This window comes from Salmo trutta, chromosome 25 (genome assembly GCF_901001165.1).
Source record: "Salmo trutta chromosome 25, fSalTru1.1, whole genome shotgun sequence".
Classification (NCBI taxonomy): Eukaryota; Metazoa; Chordata; class Actinopteri; order Salmoniformes; family Salmonidae; genus Salmo; species Salmo trutta.
In genome coordinates, this window is record NC_042981.1 from 15,346,151 (window position 1) to 15,362,997 (window position 16,847).

A 16,847-nucleotide genomic window follows, 5' to 3' on the forward strand; every position below is an offset into this window, starting at 1 on the left:
TCACAAAGTATCCAATGATTAACCAGAATAATTAAATACAGTCTATGTGTTTTTTTTTAAATAATGAAATGGAGTGTACTATTTATAATGTGAAAGTTCATTCCTCATTCCTGCGTTCTTAATTCAAATCTATTTATCTCCGGACTCCAATGTGGTTATTACCAGTATGGTACCAGGGAAGCATTTCATGTGGATCCTCTTTTGTCCTAATTCTGCACACTGGAGTTCAAATCCATGATCAGGGCCTTATCAACAAGATGACAGCCATAAATGACAGAAATAAACTTCCAAGTGGTATAAACTCAAGATGAAAATGAGAAACACACACTGGAACACAGAATGAGAAACACACACTGGAACACAGAATGAGAAACACACACTGGAACACAGAATGAGAAACACACACTGGAACACAGAATGAGAAACACACACTGGAACACAGAATGAGAAACACACACTGGAACACAGAATGAGAAACAGATCCTCATCACACTGTGTCAGCAGCATCTATATTGTAGGCGTACAATGCAGATGCTCGCCCCCATCCTCTGCTCTGCTCTGCCTGCCTGCCTGCCTGCCTGCCTGCCTGGGACTGCTCCAGTGCATGTGAGACTTGGAGACACACAAGAGCAAGGCACTAAGTCAAATAGTGTGTTTGAGCTGAGCTTCTACCCTCTAGCTACATGGGGCTGTAGTGGTAATCTTCAGCATGTCTTACTGGGAGCTGATTGACGAGGCAAGGAGATAGGCAGTAGTAAGGCAGTAGCAAGGCAGCCGGTAAGGCAGGCAGGCAGCAGGGCAGGCAGTGTAGTGAGGGAGGCAAGCAGGCGGGACAGGGAGAGCGGCAGAGAGGCAGACAGACATGCAAGGATAGGCAGGCAGGCGAGTCAGGGAGAGAGGCAGGCAGGCGAGGCAGGGAGAGAGGCAGACAGGCAGGCAGAGAGGCAGACAGGCATATTGGGTGTTAGTGGGGGGAGGGGGGGGAGGGGGGGATCATGACAAGTAAGTTATTGTGTAACTGATGAAGATATCTGGGACAATTGACAAATGAATTAAATTGAAGAGGTTGGAAGGCAAGTACAAAATAATGTTTGATTCAAAATAAATATAGTATTCCACACCTTCTAGAGTGGTTGTGTTCTGGTGAAAAGAAGGGCACTATGTAAGAAATAGGGTGCCATTTGAGATACACTATGACTATGTCTGTGCTGTGGTAATACATACATCTGGTTTTGATCTAGCGAGTGATGCTGAGCTGCATATTGTTCCAACACTCCCATTCAACTTTCAACCCAGACGTGCTATCTATCTATCTATCTATCTATCTATCTATCTATCTATCTACTAACTTTAAACATCAGCTGTCAGAGCAGCTAACCGATTGCTGCAGCTGTACACAGCCCATCTGTAAATAGCCCATCCAACTACCTACCTCATCCCTATATTGTTTTTATTTACTTTTTTTTGCTCTTTTGCACACCAGTATTTCTACTTGCACATCATCATCTGCACATCTACCATGCCAGTGTTAATTTGCTAAATTGTAATTACTTCGCTACTATGGCCTATTTATTGCCTTACCTCCTTACTTCATTTGCACACACTGGATATAGATTTTTCTATTGTTATTGACTGTACTTTTGTTTATTCCATGTGTAACTCCGTGTTGTTGTTTGTGTCGCAGTGCTTCGCTTTATCTTGGCCAGGTCGCAGTTGTAAATGAGAACTTGTTCTCAACTAGCCTACCTGGTTAAATAAAGGTGAAATAAAAAATAAAAATATAAAATATCTATCTATCTATCTCGTCTTTTTAAACATTTATCTATAGTAGCCTATAGTGACAGGGATTCACTTTGTCGAAAACAACAACTTTTCTTAGTGGAGGGAATTACTAGGCATCAGAAAGAGAGGTGGGGGTTTATTTTTCACTAGACATGAACGGTAGGTCAAAGGTCAAAAGCAAACTCTCTGGTCATCCTTTCCTTTCCACATGGCGTTGATTGGCTCAGCTGATGCCAACTCCTATTGCTATTTAACACCCATCTCCACATCTCACTAGCTGGATTTGTGGGCAAACCCCCTGCAAACCCCCTAGAAAAACTCCCTCTTCCTCTAGCCGTATTTGAATCCGTGCATCATGCCTTCACGCCGCTCCGTGTTGAGATGTTCATGCATATTTATCTCCAAGTGGTGCCGTATCAGGTATTCACCCATCTCTTCTTCCTCTCTCCGTTGATCACGGGGGAATCCGAAGGCCTGCTTTCCCAGGGTTTTATCCCGGTGCAACGCGGAACGCTGGCTGAGAATCCCTCTCACATCTAGATTTGGGGGAAAGAAGATTTTGTTCCTGTGCCAGGTGGTCTGCTCCACAGTTCTTCTCATCTGCTGAGGAACCATGAAATACGCTTCTTTAAGCCTTAGTGGCCTGCCGCTCACCGCTGGCTGAGACCGAGGCTGAGCTGCCGCTACTGCAGAGCACTGTGTAAAACCACCACCGCGATGCGCTGAATGGACTTTGTTCAGTCGTCCACATTGCCTTGAGTGCTCTTCCCTTCTTCTCTCTCTCTCTCTCTCTCTCTCTTTGTCGATACCAGTCCCTTTCCTCTCCTCTCCTATCTTCGCGGCCCATCTTGGCTGGGGCCCCGAGCTTCAGCTGTCTTCAGTAGCAGCTTGACAGACTCAGAGCCAAGCGCTTTCCTGTTTCCCTCCTTTCCTCCTTTCCTCCTTCCCTGCATACACCAGCACCAATGAGTGGGAGGATATAAATAGACATTCTCATGCTCATTTACAATAAAAGGGGGGATTGCAGGTTCTTCCCAATGATGTCTTTACCGTACTGTATAACAGAACACCCAACTCCTATTTGGAAGGATATCCAAACGTTTTGTCCTCACATTACTTAGCTGAAGGCATTACGTTGAAATGTAAATCATTTTCATGTTTAAGATTAAGTACATGCCAATGGTTTTGGTTTTAGGTGTTATGGAAAGTAATGTATGAGATTAAGATTAGTATTCATTTGTTGGTTCATCCCTGTAGTTAATTCAGTGGTCAGAGGGACTAAGTAAGTGGAATATAGGATTCAATCCCACTGTGAACCTACTGTTGGGTCCTAGGGCCATAGGGCTCTGGTCTAAAGTAGTGCACTAAATAGGGAATAAGGTGCCATTTGGAACACTCGTGTCTCATTCAAAGGTCACCAACTGACAAGTCTTCCATATTGTACATCATACTGTAATCACAGCAGAGCAGGGTGAAATGTTCTCATAATCAGACCATTTCCTCATCATCACCCAGGTAAAGAAGAAGAAGTGAACTGTCCATTTGAGTTGGTTGCCATGCATGGCTTATCGCGGCTCTCAGAATGTGCTCCTCATCCTTTTGCTCTCTGCTCTCAGACCCATGTTGGGCAACAGCATTCAACTCTCTATTGCACCGGGGCCAATACCTCTCTGAGCTGAGGATCATCAGTGTTATAAGTTATGGGGATGTCCGTCGCCACGGCGACAATTCTTGGATGTAAATGTTCTGTTTTTGCCCCCTGGTTTCATTTGCATATGTAGTATATGCAGTGTTTGGGTTTTATGCTAATGCCAAACAAGCTGTTTCTCTAGGCGAATGATTCCAGCTGGCGATTAGAGGATAATTAACGGGAAATAGAGGTGTCCAACCAATTCTTTCGGTGACTTGCATCCTAAAGAACAATTGTTCAGGAACGGGCTGCTAATATTTGGAGTCTTAGGGTTTTACAATCACTAATTTTAACTGATTGTTGTTTATGTAATAAGAATGCATCATCAGATATTTCACTCTCACTCTGGAAGATACCAAACAAAATCGCCAGAGGACTCAACGCTTCCCTCCAAAATATCATATTCAACAGAGAAGTAGAGGCAGAGAGAGAGAGAGGCAGAGAGAGAGAGAGAGAGAGAGAGACAGAGAGAGAGAGACAGAGAGGCAGAGAGAGAGGCAGAGAGGCAGAGAGAGAGAGGCAGAGAGAGAGAGAGGGGCAGAGAGAGAGAGAGAGGCAGAGAGAGAGAGGCAGAGAGAGAGAGGCAGAGAGAGAGAGAGGCAGAGAGAGAGAGAGGCAGAGAGAGAGAGAGGCAGAGAGATTGAGAGGCAGAGAGAGAGAGGCAGAGAGAGAGAGAGGCAGAGAGAGAGAGGCAGAGAGAGAGGCAGAGAGAGAGAGAGAGAGACAGAGAGAGAGAGGCAGAGAATGAGAGAGGCAGAGCGAGAGAGAGGCAGAGAGAGTGAGAGGCAGAGAGAAAGAGAGGCAGAGAGAAAGAGAGGCAGAGAGAGAGAGAGGCAGAGAGAGAGGCGAGATATGAATGTGACAGTGTTAATACCTCTACAGCCCTGTAAGAGCCCTGTAACGTCTCCCAGACAAAGACTTGTAATGCAACAGTACCCTCTGTTGGCTAGCAGCTGCCAGATGCAAATTACAGGCCTCTGTCTACGCACCCACTGCACAGAGCAGGCTTAGCTCGCTCATTGCAATTTGGGACCTTCACCCCCTCCTCTCTACCCCCCTACTACCATTCCTGGTAACCAACACCCCACCCCCCTCCTCTCCGGATGCAAGGGAAGAAGAGACAAGAAGAATAGTCTTGTTTGTTGTCTTCAGTGGTGTACTACAGTTCTCTTGTTCTAGACCTGTCTGACTGCCTGAGTCCATTTGAAAGTCAATGTTAAGTATGATTGATCACATAGAGATGCATGTAGCTGTATAGGCCCCTAGACTGGGTCGACACTGTAGCCACATTAATAGATAGCAGGTTGATTTTAAACTGCCCTGAAATAATATTCACTTAGGGTGTCCTCCTTACTGGGTTAATGTTTCATTAAAAAGTGGTTTTGGTGGTTTTATTTTCTTATTATAGATGTTGAGAATAAAAGGCAACCTTTAAAGTGCTAAAGAGTACTCCCAAGACGTTCTCCACATGACACAAGTGTTTGAGGGGGAGCTCGCGAGCAGAGAACAAGCCCTTAAGCACAATTAAGAATATCAAAGTTGAAATGATTCCCTTTAAAGGGAAAATGCTAATGATAGGTTTATTTATAACAAGTTCACACATTCCCCTGCTCTGCTCAGCTGCAGCCGATGCGCTCATTGACTCACACACTTCTTCCCTCTACTCTTAATCAACAAGGGTTGGGGTATTGTTCTTTTTTCAAAATTAACTTTATTTTCGGGATAACTAATGCTATTACAACTAACTAACGTAGATAGGATGGTTGTGTTGGTGATTATCTCTGATGCGTTATATAATGAGGGTAAAAACAACCTAGAAAACATTGTATTTTTAACTCACAGAGCCAGAACTGTCTTTATGCGGTAATTAGATATGCATTCAATTACCAGCTGTATTTATGAGACTGCCTTGTGATGTCATAACACTGTAATATGTTATGTGCTTATTTTCATTTTTTCTTATTTTTCGCAAGGAATTGAATATAAATTGTATTCAAGTTTTTATTGCTGTAACCTATTGTATCCATATATATATCCATCATTTGATATATGTTTGATTGAATTGCTCACACATTTTGACAGGGCTCTCTCTCTTTCTCTCTGTCCCTCTTTCCCCGGTCCCTCTCTTTCCCCTCACACACGCACTCGCTCGCATGCACGCACTCAACAGAGAGAGAGAGAGAGAGAGAGAGAGAGAGATAGAGAAAAAAGAGGGAGAGAAATGGTCCATCACTCAAGTAAAGGAATGTGCCCTTTATTAATTCCCTTTTCAGCAAGAAAAGTGAAATAAAAGTTCAATGGTTCCCTATTCCCTATATGCACTACTTTTGACCATAGGCCTCTGATGCTCGGGTCAAAAGCAGTACACTGTGTATTGAGAAGGGTATCACTTGGGACGCAGCCCAAATGCTTTGATAATAAAGATGGGTGATATAAAGCTGTCTGGATGCTCAAGGATATTCCATGTTTCCAGGATGCTCCATGTTTCCAGGATGCTCCATGTTTCCAGGATGCTCCATGTTTCCAGGATGCTCCATGTTTCCAGGATGTTCCATGTTTCCAGGATGTTCCATGTTTCCAGGATGCTCCAGGATGCTCCATGTTTCCAGGATATTCCATGTTTCCAGGATGCTCCATGTTTCCAGGATGCTCCATGTTTCCAGGATGCTCCATGTTTCCAGGATGTTCCATGTTTCCAGGATGCTCCATGTTTCCAGGATGTTCCATGTTTCCAGGATGCTCCAGGATGCTCCATGTTTCCAGGATGCTCCATGTTTCCAGGATGTTCCATGTTTCCAGGATGCTCCATGTTTCCAGGATGTTCCATGTTTCCAGGATGCTCCAGGATGCTCCACGTTTCCAGGATGCTCCATGTTTCCAGGATGCTCCAGGATGCTCCATGTTTCCAGGATGCTCCAGGATGCTCCATGTTTCCAGGATGCTCCATGTTTCCAGGATGCTCCATGTTTCCAGGATGCTCCAGGATGCTCCATGTTTCCAGGATGCTCCATGTTTCCAGGATGCTCCAGGATGCTCCATGTTTCCAGGATGCTCCATGTTTCCAGGATGCTCCATGTTTCCAGCTTTCTGTTGGTATCTAGACTATCCACCCCCAGACCAAGAGACAAAGAGACAGGGGCCAGACGATCTCTGACCCCTGCTAAATGACAAATAAACCGTGTTGGGGTGCTAGGGGCCCACTTGATCACTTTAGGAAGCCCCCCTCTCCTTTAGGAAGCCCCCTCTCTCCTTTAGGAAGCCCCCCTCTCCTTTAGGAAGCACCCCCTCTCTCCTTTAGGAAGCCCCCCCCTCTCCTTTAGGAAGCCCCCTCTCTCCCTTAGGAAGCCACCCTCTCCTTTAGGAAGCCCCCCCTCTCCTTTAGGAAGCCCCCCCTCTCCTTTAGGAAGAACCCCCTCTCTCCTTTAGGAAGCACCCCCTCTCTCCTTTAGGAAGCACCCCCTCTCCTTTAGGAAGCACCCCCTCTCCTTTAGGAAGCCCCCTCTCTTCTTTAGGCATGAGAGTGTGTAATAATTGACCATATTTAGGAAAACCCAATTTTGACCATATTTGGTGAATATCTTCATGTGTTTAAATAATATGTAGGCTTGTGAGCCTAAGTGCCTGCATCCTGTGTGTATATATGTGTATGTAGGGTGTCACTACAGTTGTCACCCCTTGTTGTTTGGCTTGTTAAAATAGGAGGAACAACGGCCTTCTACCTGTTAACCTTCGACCTGTTGTCACTGACCTGTCAGCTTGTCACTCAGTCTTATAAAGGACCGTGGCAGCCCTAATGGTTTGTGTGTCATGACCCATCTGAAGCCCATTGAGTTACCAAGTCAACAACATTTTCTTATTACTTCAACAAATGCTGAAATAAGAAACAGAACAGGGCTCTCATGTGTTACTCTTGTGGCTCCCCCAACAGTCTATCATCATTACCTTAACTATAGCGTTTGGAGTTTTCTTATGAACAACAGAAGTGTTTGTGTGTCTACGTGCTTAATGTTTAAACTGTTACACAAACTGTAACTCAATATCAGCTTAACGTGTGTCATGTATGTGTGTCTGTGTCTTTCCTGTTACTTTTCAGTCAACGGATATTGAAATTAGATAGTGGAGATGGACCTCTTAGCGTCAGTCAATCTTAGGTTAGGACAGTGGAGGGAAATTCTCAACAGCCACTGTTAACAATTTTTACCTCATGAGGCAACCTCATGAGGATTACCAAATCAAAGTTGTTTACAGATTATTTCAACAAATATTGACAATAGAAGAGCAGAAGAACAAGTATTGTCACTCCCCTGATGAATAACCTGGGTTGTCTGTGTGCCACTATACTGTGTGTGTGTGTGTGTGTGTCTGTGACCCTCAACACAGGAGCTCCTCAGGGGTAAGTGCTGTGTCCCCTCCTGTACTCCAAGTTCACCCATGACTGCGTGGCCAAGCATGAAAACATTTGGCATGTGCTCCTCAGATCTTCATAAAGTTCTACAGCTGCACCACAGAGCATCTTGACTGGCTGCATCACCGCTTGGTATGGCAACTGCTTGGCATCCGACCGCAAGGCGCAACAGAGGGTAGTGCGTATGGTACCAGTACATCACTGGGCCAAGCTCCTAAGTAAAAGTGAAAGTCACCCAGAAAATACTACTTGAGTAAAAGTTTTTAAAAAAATGGTTTTAAATATACTTAAGTATCAAAAGTAAATGTTCAAGTTGAAATCATTTCAAATTCCTTATATTAAGCAAAGCAGATTTTTCTAGTTTTTAACATTTATTTACAGATAGCCAGGGGCACACTCCAACACTCAGACACCATTAACAGATAGCCAGGGGAACACTCCAAAATCATTTACAGATAGCCAGGGGCACACGCCAACATCATTTACAGATTGCCAGGGGCACACTCCAACATCATTTACAGATAGCCAGGGGCACACGCCAACATTATTTACAGATAGCCAGGGGCACACTCAAACATCATTTACAGATAGCCAGGGGCACACTCCAACACGCAGACATCATTAACAAATGAAGCATGTGTTTAGTGAGTCCACCAGATCAGAGGCAGTAGGGATGTTCTCTTGATAAGTGTGGGAATTAGACCGTTTTCCTGTCCTGCTAGCCATTCAAAATGCAAAGAGTACTTTTGGGTGTCAGGGAAAATGTATGGAGTAAAAAGTATATCATTTTCTTCAGCAATGTTGCGAAGTAAAAATAAAGTTGTCAAAAATATAAATAGTAAAGTAAAGTACAGATACCACAAAAAAAATACTTAAGTAGTACTTTAAAGTATTTTTACTGAAGTACTTTACACCACTGTGTAATATATATATTTTTTAAATTAAAAACTGTGTCAGGAAGGCCCTAACAATTGTCATGTCAAAGACTCCAACCACCCAAGTCTTAGACTGTTCCCTCTGCTACCACACGGCAAGCGGTACCGATGCACCAAGTCTGGAACCAACAGGACCCTGAACAGCTTCTACCCCCAAACCATAAGACTGCTAAATAGTTAACCAAATATTTAACTAAATAGTTAGTTAAAGAGTTAACCAAATAGTTAACCAATAGTTAAATAGTTAGTTAAAGAGTTAACCAATAGTTAAATAGTTAGTTAAAGAGTTAACCAAATAGTTAACCAATAGTTAAATAGTTAGTTAAAGAGTTAACCAAATAGCTACCCAAGACGATCTGCATTGACCCCCCCTTTGCACAAACTCTTTTGACTCATCACATACGCTGCTTCTACCTCAATTACCTTGTACCCTCATATCAACTCGGTACATGTACCCTGTGTCTATAGCAAAGTTATCATTACTCATTGTGTATTTATTCCTTGTGGTATCTTTCTATAATTTTCTTATTTTTCTCTCTGCATTGTTGGGAAGGGCCTGCGAGTAAGCATTCTCCCCCCCCAAAACATGTATACTACTGTTAGTCTCCACCTAATGTGACAAATGACATTCTATTTGAGAGAGACAGTGCGCTGCATCACAGGTATGTACAGTGATGGATAGGGGTGGCTGCGTCTCTGCCTATCCTCACACAAGAGTCACCTCTAGTTCAACCTGATAACAGCAGCTCAGTAAATATGGCCTTCATTAACATGGAGCAGTGCTGTGTGTGTGTGTAGACAGTTTATACTATTGAGGTGAGTCAGCATGATGTAATTGCAAGCAAATCTATCACTTCCATTTGAATCCTGTCCCATTCATTCACATTGGCACACATACACACACCCCGGACCATATACATTCTGTCCCAATATAGCATTGAAACATTTTTGAAACAGGAACAGATTTGAGGGGCTAAAGGGGGGATGTGGTTCGCTCAGAGTCTCACCGGTGGTCAGTGAAGGTGTGTGAGACCTGCCCTCCCTGCTGGAGTAAGTGAGGGACAATCTACACGCACACACAGAGCAAGCACAATAACACACACAGATCTGATTGTGAATAATAGCATTGCTATAGGAGACGGGCAGTGCCAGTGCTCTCCCAACTCCATCCAGCACCATCAGCGCTTTGAAAGATTAAGTCTTCCTACCTTTCTTTATTTCATCCCCCTCTCTCTCCCCCCCCCCCCCCCCCCGTCTCTCTCTCCCCCTCTCCCTCAGTCCGGCCCGCATCCCCTCTCCTAACACCCCCCCCCCCCCCCCCCGTCTCTCTCTCTGCCTCTCCAGCTACTATCTGCTTGTTTCACATTTCAGCCGCTCACTACACCATCTCTTGCCGGCCTCATGATTCATCACTGGCCCATCAGCTGGCAACCATGGACAGCAGCGGCGCTGCAGTGGAGAAGTAAACAGCAAACGGCCGCTCTGTCATTCACCTTTATCTATCATCTGAATGTCACTCCTACACTGCCCACAGCTACAAACACATCTACAGCCCACAGCTACAGCCCAAAGTTACAGCTTACAGTTACAGCCACAGTTACGGCCCACAGCTACAGCCCAAAGTTACAGCTTACAGTTACAGCCACAGTTACGGCCCACAGCTACAGCCCAAAGTTACAGCTTACAGTTACAGCCACAGTTACGGCCCACAGCTACAGCCCAAAGTTACAGCTTACAGTTACAGCCACAGCCCACAGTTACAGCCCAAAGTTACAGTTTACAGTTACAGCCACAGTTACGGCCCACAGTTACAGCCCAAAGTTACAGTTTACAGTTACAGCCACAGTTACGGCCCACAGTTACAGCAAGAGCTACAGCCCACAGCCCACAGATTCAGCCCACAGATACAGCCCACAAATACGGCCCACAGCTGCAGCTACAGCCCACAGTTACAGCCCACAAATAAAGCCCACAGCTGCAGCTACAGCCCACAAATTCAGCCCACAGTTACAGCTCAACTCACAGCCACAGCCCACAATAACAGCCCACAGTTAGTCCACAGCTACATCCACAGCTACAGCCCACAGCTAAAGTACCAGCCCACAGCTACAGCTAAAGCTACGCCCACAGCTACAGAAGGTTGGTTGCACCTTAATTGGGGAGGACTGGCTCGTGGTAATGGCTGGAGCGGAATTTGTGGAATGGTATCAAATACATCAAACACATGGTTTGATACCGTTCCATTGGCTCCGTTCCAGACATTATTATGAACCATCCTCCCCTCAGCAGCCTCCACTGGTTACTGCTACAGCCCACAGTCGAAGCAGCAATCACCAACAAACTAGTCTAGACACACACACACAGCCAACCAGCCTGGAGAGACCAGAGATTTCCCCTCTCTTTGGGTGGTATGTATGCGTGCATGAGAAATCCAGGAGAACAGACCAGTTGTCTTTTGCCCTAACCTACAGTAGGCCTTCACACAGAGGGTGCTTCATGTACAGACACACAGGGAGATGGTACAGTATAGATAATACACTCTGCCTCAATTGGCCCTCTACTCATAGGTACTCCTGTAGTGCAGCTGCATCAGTCATAGGAGAGAGTAGATACGAGTCTACAGTCTTCTCCCTCTATGATGCTATACAGTGAAACTACACATCTCACTCTCTCCCCTTCCCTCTACCAGTATTCTCTCCCTCTCTCTGTCACCTCCTCTCTCTCTCCTACCTTCCCCCTTTCTCGCTCTCCCACCCTCCCCCTGTCTCTCTCTCGCTCTCTCTCTGCAATGCCTGAGTGACAGTAAAACAGAGTTACTAATAATGAACTTAGACTCATTAACTGTCGTTCCACTGCCCTCTGCTGGTCGAAAATTGCTTCTATTGACTTCCCAGTACTCTCTACTACAGTAGAACAGAATTGGAGCAAATATATTTTGGGAAATTTACACCAAATGTATAGTCCAGTAAAACACATGCGCTGACTCACATCCAACATTTTTAAAGAGGTGCTGACTAACAGAAAATAAACTGGATGAAAATAAAAGTCGCATACCATATATCGTCTCCCAACTAATTAATGGGACAATTTCCTCATTAACGTTGAAGCACTCCATTGAGGCATTCTGTTGAGGCACGCCCTTGAGGCACTCCGTTTTTTATTTATTAATTTCATCTTTATTTAACCAGGACCTGGCCAAGATAAAGCAAAGCAGTGCGACACAAACAACAACAGAGTTACACATGGAATAAACAAACATGCAGTCAAAAATACAATAGAAAAGTCGATATACAGTGTGTGCAAATGAGGTAGGATAAGGGAGGTAAAGGCAATAAATAGGCCATAGTGGCGAAATAATTACAATTTAGCAATTAAACATTGGAGTGATAGATGTGCAGAAGATGAGTGTGCAAGTAGGGGTGCAAAGGAGCAAAATAAATCAAATAAATAACAGTATGGGAGATGAGGTAGTTGGATGGGCTATTTATAGATGGGCTATGTACAGGTGCAGTGATCTGTGAGCTGCTCTGACAGCTGGTGCTTAAAGTTAGTGAGGGAGATATGAGTCTCCAGCTTCAGTGATTTTTGCAGTTCGTTCCAGTCATTGGCAGCAGAGAACTGGAAGGAAAGGCGGCCAAGGAGGAATTGGCTTTGGGGGTGACCAGTGAGATATACCTGCTGGAGCGTGTGCTACGGGTGGGTGCTGCTATGGTGAGCAGTGAGCTGAGATAAGGTGGAGCTTTACCTAGCAAAGACTTATATATGACCTGGAGACAATGTGTTTGGCGACGAATATGAAGTGAGGACCAGCCAACGAGAGCATACAGGGCGCAGTAGTGGGTAGTATATGGGGCTTTGGTGACAAAACGGATGGCACTGTGATAGACTGCATCCAATTTGCTGAGTAGAGTGTTGGAGGCTATTTTGTAAATGACATCGCCGAAGTCAAGGATCGGTAAGATAGTCAGTTTTAAGAGGGTATGTTTGGCAGCATGAGTGAAGGATGCTTTGTTGCGAAATAGGAAGCCGATTCTAGATTTAATTTTGGATTAGAGATGCTTAACGTGAGTCTGGAAGGAGAGTTTACAGTCTAACCAGACACCTAGGTATTTGTAGTTGTCCACATATTCTAAGTCAGAACCATCCAGAGTGGTGATGCTGGACGGGCGGGCATGCGTGAGCAGCGATCGGTTGAAGAGCATGCATTTAGTTTTACTTGCATTTAAGAGTAGTTGGAGGCCACAGAAGAAGAGTTGTATGGCATTGAAGCTCGTCTGGAGGGTAGTTAACAGTGTCCAAAGAAGGGCCAGAAGTATACAAAATGGTGTCGTTTGCGTAGAGGTGGATCAGAGAATCACCAGGAGCAAGAGTGACATCATTGATGTATACAGAGAAAAGAGTCGGCCCGAATTGAACCCTGTGGCACCCCCATAGAGACTGCCAGAGGTCCGGACAACAGGCCCTCCAATTTCACACAATGAACTCTGTCTGAGAAGTAGTTGGTGAACCAGGCGAGGCCGTCATTTGAGAAACCAAGGCTGTTGAGTCTGCCGATAAGAATGTGGTGATTGACAGAGTCGAATGCCTTGGCCAGGTCAATGAATACAGCTGCACAGTATTGTCTCTTATTGATGCCGGTTATGGTATCATTTAGGACCTTGAGCGTGGCCGAGGTGCGCCCATGACCAGCTCGGAAACCAGATTGCATAGCGGAGAAGGTACGGTGAGATTCGAAATGGTCGGTGATCTGTTTGTTAACTTGGCTTTTGAAGACCTTAGAAAGGCATGGTAGGATAGATATAGGTCTGTAGCAGTTTGGGTCTAGAGTGCCTCCCCCTTTGAAGAGGGGGATGACCGCGGCAGCTTTCCAATCTTTGGGGATCTCAGACGATATGAAAGAGAGGTTGAACGGGCTAGTAACAGGGGTTGCAACAATTTCGGCGGATAATTTTAGAAAGAGAGGGTCCAGATTGTCTAGCCCGGCTGATTTGTAGGAGTCCAGATTTTGCAGCTCTTTCAGAACATCAGCTATCTGGATTTGGGTGAAATTAGAAATGGAGGAGGCTTGGGCAAATTGCTGTGGGGGGTGCAGGGCTGTTGACAGGGGTAGGGGTAGCCAGGTGGAAAGCATGGCCAGCTGTAGAAAAATGCTTATTGAAATTCTCAATTATCATGGATTTATCGGTGGTGACAGTGTTTCCTAGCTTCAGTGCAGTGGGCAGCTGGGAGGAGGTGCTCTTATTCTCCATGGACTTTACAGTGTCCCAGAACTTTTTGGAGTTTGTGCTACAGGGTGCAAATTTCTGTTTGAAAAAGCTTTCCTAACTGCCTGTGTATATTGGTTCCTAACTTCCCTGAAAAGTTGCATATCGCGGGGGCAATTCGATGCTAATGTAGTACACCACAGGATGTTTTTGTGCTGGTCAAGGGCAGTCAGTTAAGGCATTCTGTTGAGGCACGCCATTGAGGCACTCCGTTAAGGCACTCCGTTAAGGCATTCTGTTGAGGCACGCCGTTGATGCACTCCGTTAAGGCATTCTGTTGAGGCACGCCGTTGATGCACTCCGTTAAGGTATTCTGTTGAGGCACGCCGTTGATGCACTCCGTTAAGGCATTCTGTTGAGGCACGCCGTTGATGCACTCCGTTAAGGCATTCCGTTGAGGCACGCCGTTAAGGCATTCTGTTGAGGCACGCCGTTAAGGCATTCTGTTGAGGCACGCCGTTGAGGCACGCCGTTGAGGCACTCCGTTAAGGCATTCTGTTGAGGCACGCCGTTGATGCACTCCGTTATGGCATTCTGTTGAGGCACGCCGTTGAGGCACTCCGTTAAGGCATTCTGTTGAGCCACTCCGTTGAGGCACTCCATTGAGACATTCCGTTAAGGCATTCTGTTGCCTAAAACGTTGCTGATGAAGTTTACCCATTAAATTGCTGGGAGTTGATATAGAGTATGCAACTTTATTTATTTTCACACCAAGTGTATAGACACTGACATTAACTCCTAGGCATGCTAACACACGAACACGCATGCACATCTTCATACACACACACACACGCACACACACAATGTGAGTCCTCCTCCAGCTCTGTCCCATGACTCTCTTACTGAGCAGAGTTCACACTGTACAGTACGTACCAATAAACAAGGTAATGATTCAGCCCGTACGAAAGCACAGTTAAATATTCATTACATAGTGGGTTGTGTGTGTGTATACAGTACAGTACACTAGAGTACAACAGTTTAACTCCTGGTAAAGTAAATATGTAGTATCATAATTTGAGCCAGTTTGCTACAGCAGGGAAATAATCCTTCAGCAACAGGAAATGTGAAATGTTATGTGGATTATAATTTTAAAAAATGCGGGGGTTGATACATTTTTCATAAGAGAAAATCAAATCTGAAATTTCTAAATGGAAATTACAAACTTCCGAAGCCTTTTTAAACCTCAAATACACTACAAGTAATGCATTGCAAATTTCTCCTGCAACAGGTGATCCAATTAAGGTCCTACATCTGGCCAATCCTTAATCAAGTAATAATGAGCACTATGCTATATGTCAACAGGGCCTTGTTATGCTGCCATATCAGCAAGTATAATGGGAGAAGGTGAGGCAAACAGCTCTCTGTGAAGAGTCGGAGTCACTTAGATCCACTCTCATGTAATTACACTTCAATAAGAACAATTCAAATATTCAATGAAGACACTAGCAAGAGAGGTTTGGCTTTCGATTACCATAAACTAAAATTCAAATGGCACTCGCACATCTGAGCTATCTTTTTTGCAGGTGCATGGTATTACTAATACCTAAATCCCCTGAGTGTGTGTACAGTGTGGGGAAAACGTATTTGATCCCCTGCTGATTTTGTACGTTTGCCCACTGACAAAGAGAGGATCAGTCTATAATTTTAATGGTAGGTTTATGTGAACAGTGAGAGACAGAATAACAACAAAAAAATCCAGAAAAACGCATGTCAAAAATGTTATAAATGAATTTGCATTTTAATGAGGGAAATAAGTATTTGACCCCCTCTCAATCCGAAAGATTTCTGGCTCCCAGGTGTCCTTTATACAGGTAACGAGCTGAGATTAGGAGCACACTCTTAAAGGGAGTGCCCCTAATCTCAGTTTGTTACCTGTATAAAAGACACCTGTCCACAGAAGCAATCAATCAATCAGATTCCAAACTCTCCACCATGGCCAAGACCAAAGAGCTCTCCAAGGACATCAGGGACAAGATTGTAGACCTACACAAGGCTGGAATGGGCTACAAGACCATCGCCAAGCAGCTTGGTGAGAAGGTGACAACAGTTGGTGCGATTATTCGCAAATGGAAGAAACATAAAAGAACTGTCAATCTCCCTCGGCCTGGGGCTCCATGCAAGATCTCACCTCGTGGAGTTGCAAGGATCATGAGAACGGTGAGGAATCAGCCCAGAACTACACGGGAGGATCTTGTCAATGATCTCAAGGCAGCTGGGACCATAGTCACCAAGAAAACAATTGCTAACACTCTACGCCGTGAAGGACTGAAATCCTGCAGCGCCCGCAAGGTCCCCCTGCTCAAGAGAGCACATATACATGCCCGTCTGAAGCTTGCCAATGAACATCTGAATGATTCAGAGGACAACTGGGTGAAAGTGTTGTGGTCAGATGAGACCAAAATGGAGCTCTTTGGCATCAACTCAACTCGCCGTGTTTGGAGGAGGAGGAATGCTGCCTATGACCTCAACAACACCATCCCCACCGTCAAACATGGAGGTGGAAACATTATGCTTTGGGGGTGTTTTTCTGCTAAGGGGACAGGACAACTTCACCGCATCAAAGGGACAATGGACGGGGCCATGTACCGTCAAATCTTGGGTGAGAACCTCCTTCCCTCAGCCAGGGCATTGAAAATGGGTCGTGGGTAGGTATTCCAGCATGACAATGACCCAAAACACACGGCCAAGGCAACAAAGGAGTGGCTCAAGAAGAAGCACATTAAGGTCCTGGAGTGGCCTCGCCAGTCTCCAGACCTTAATCCCATAGAAAA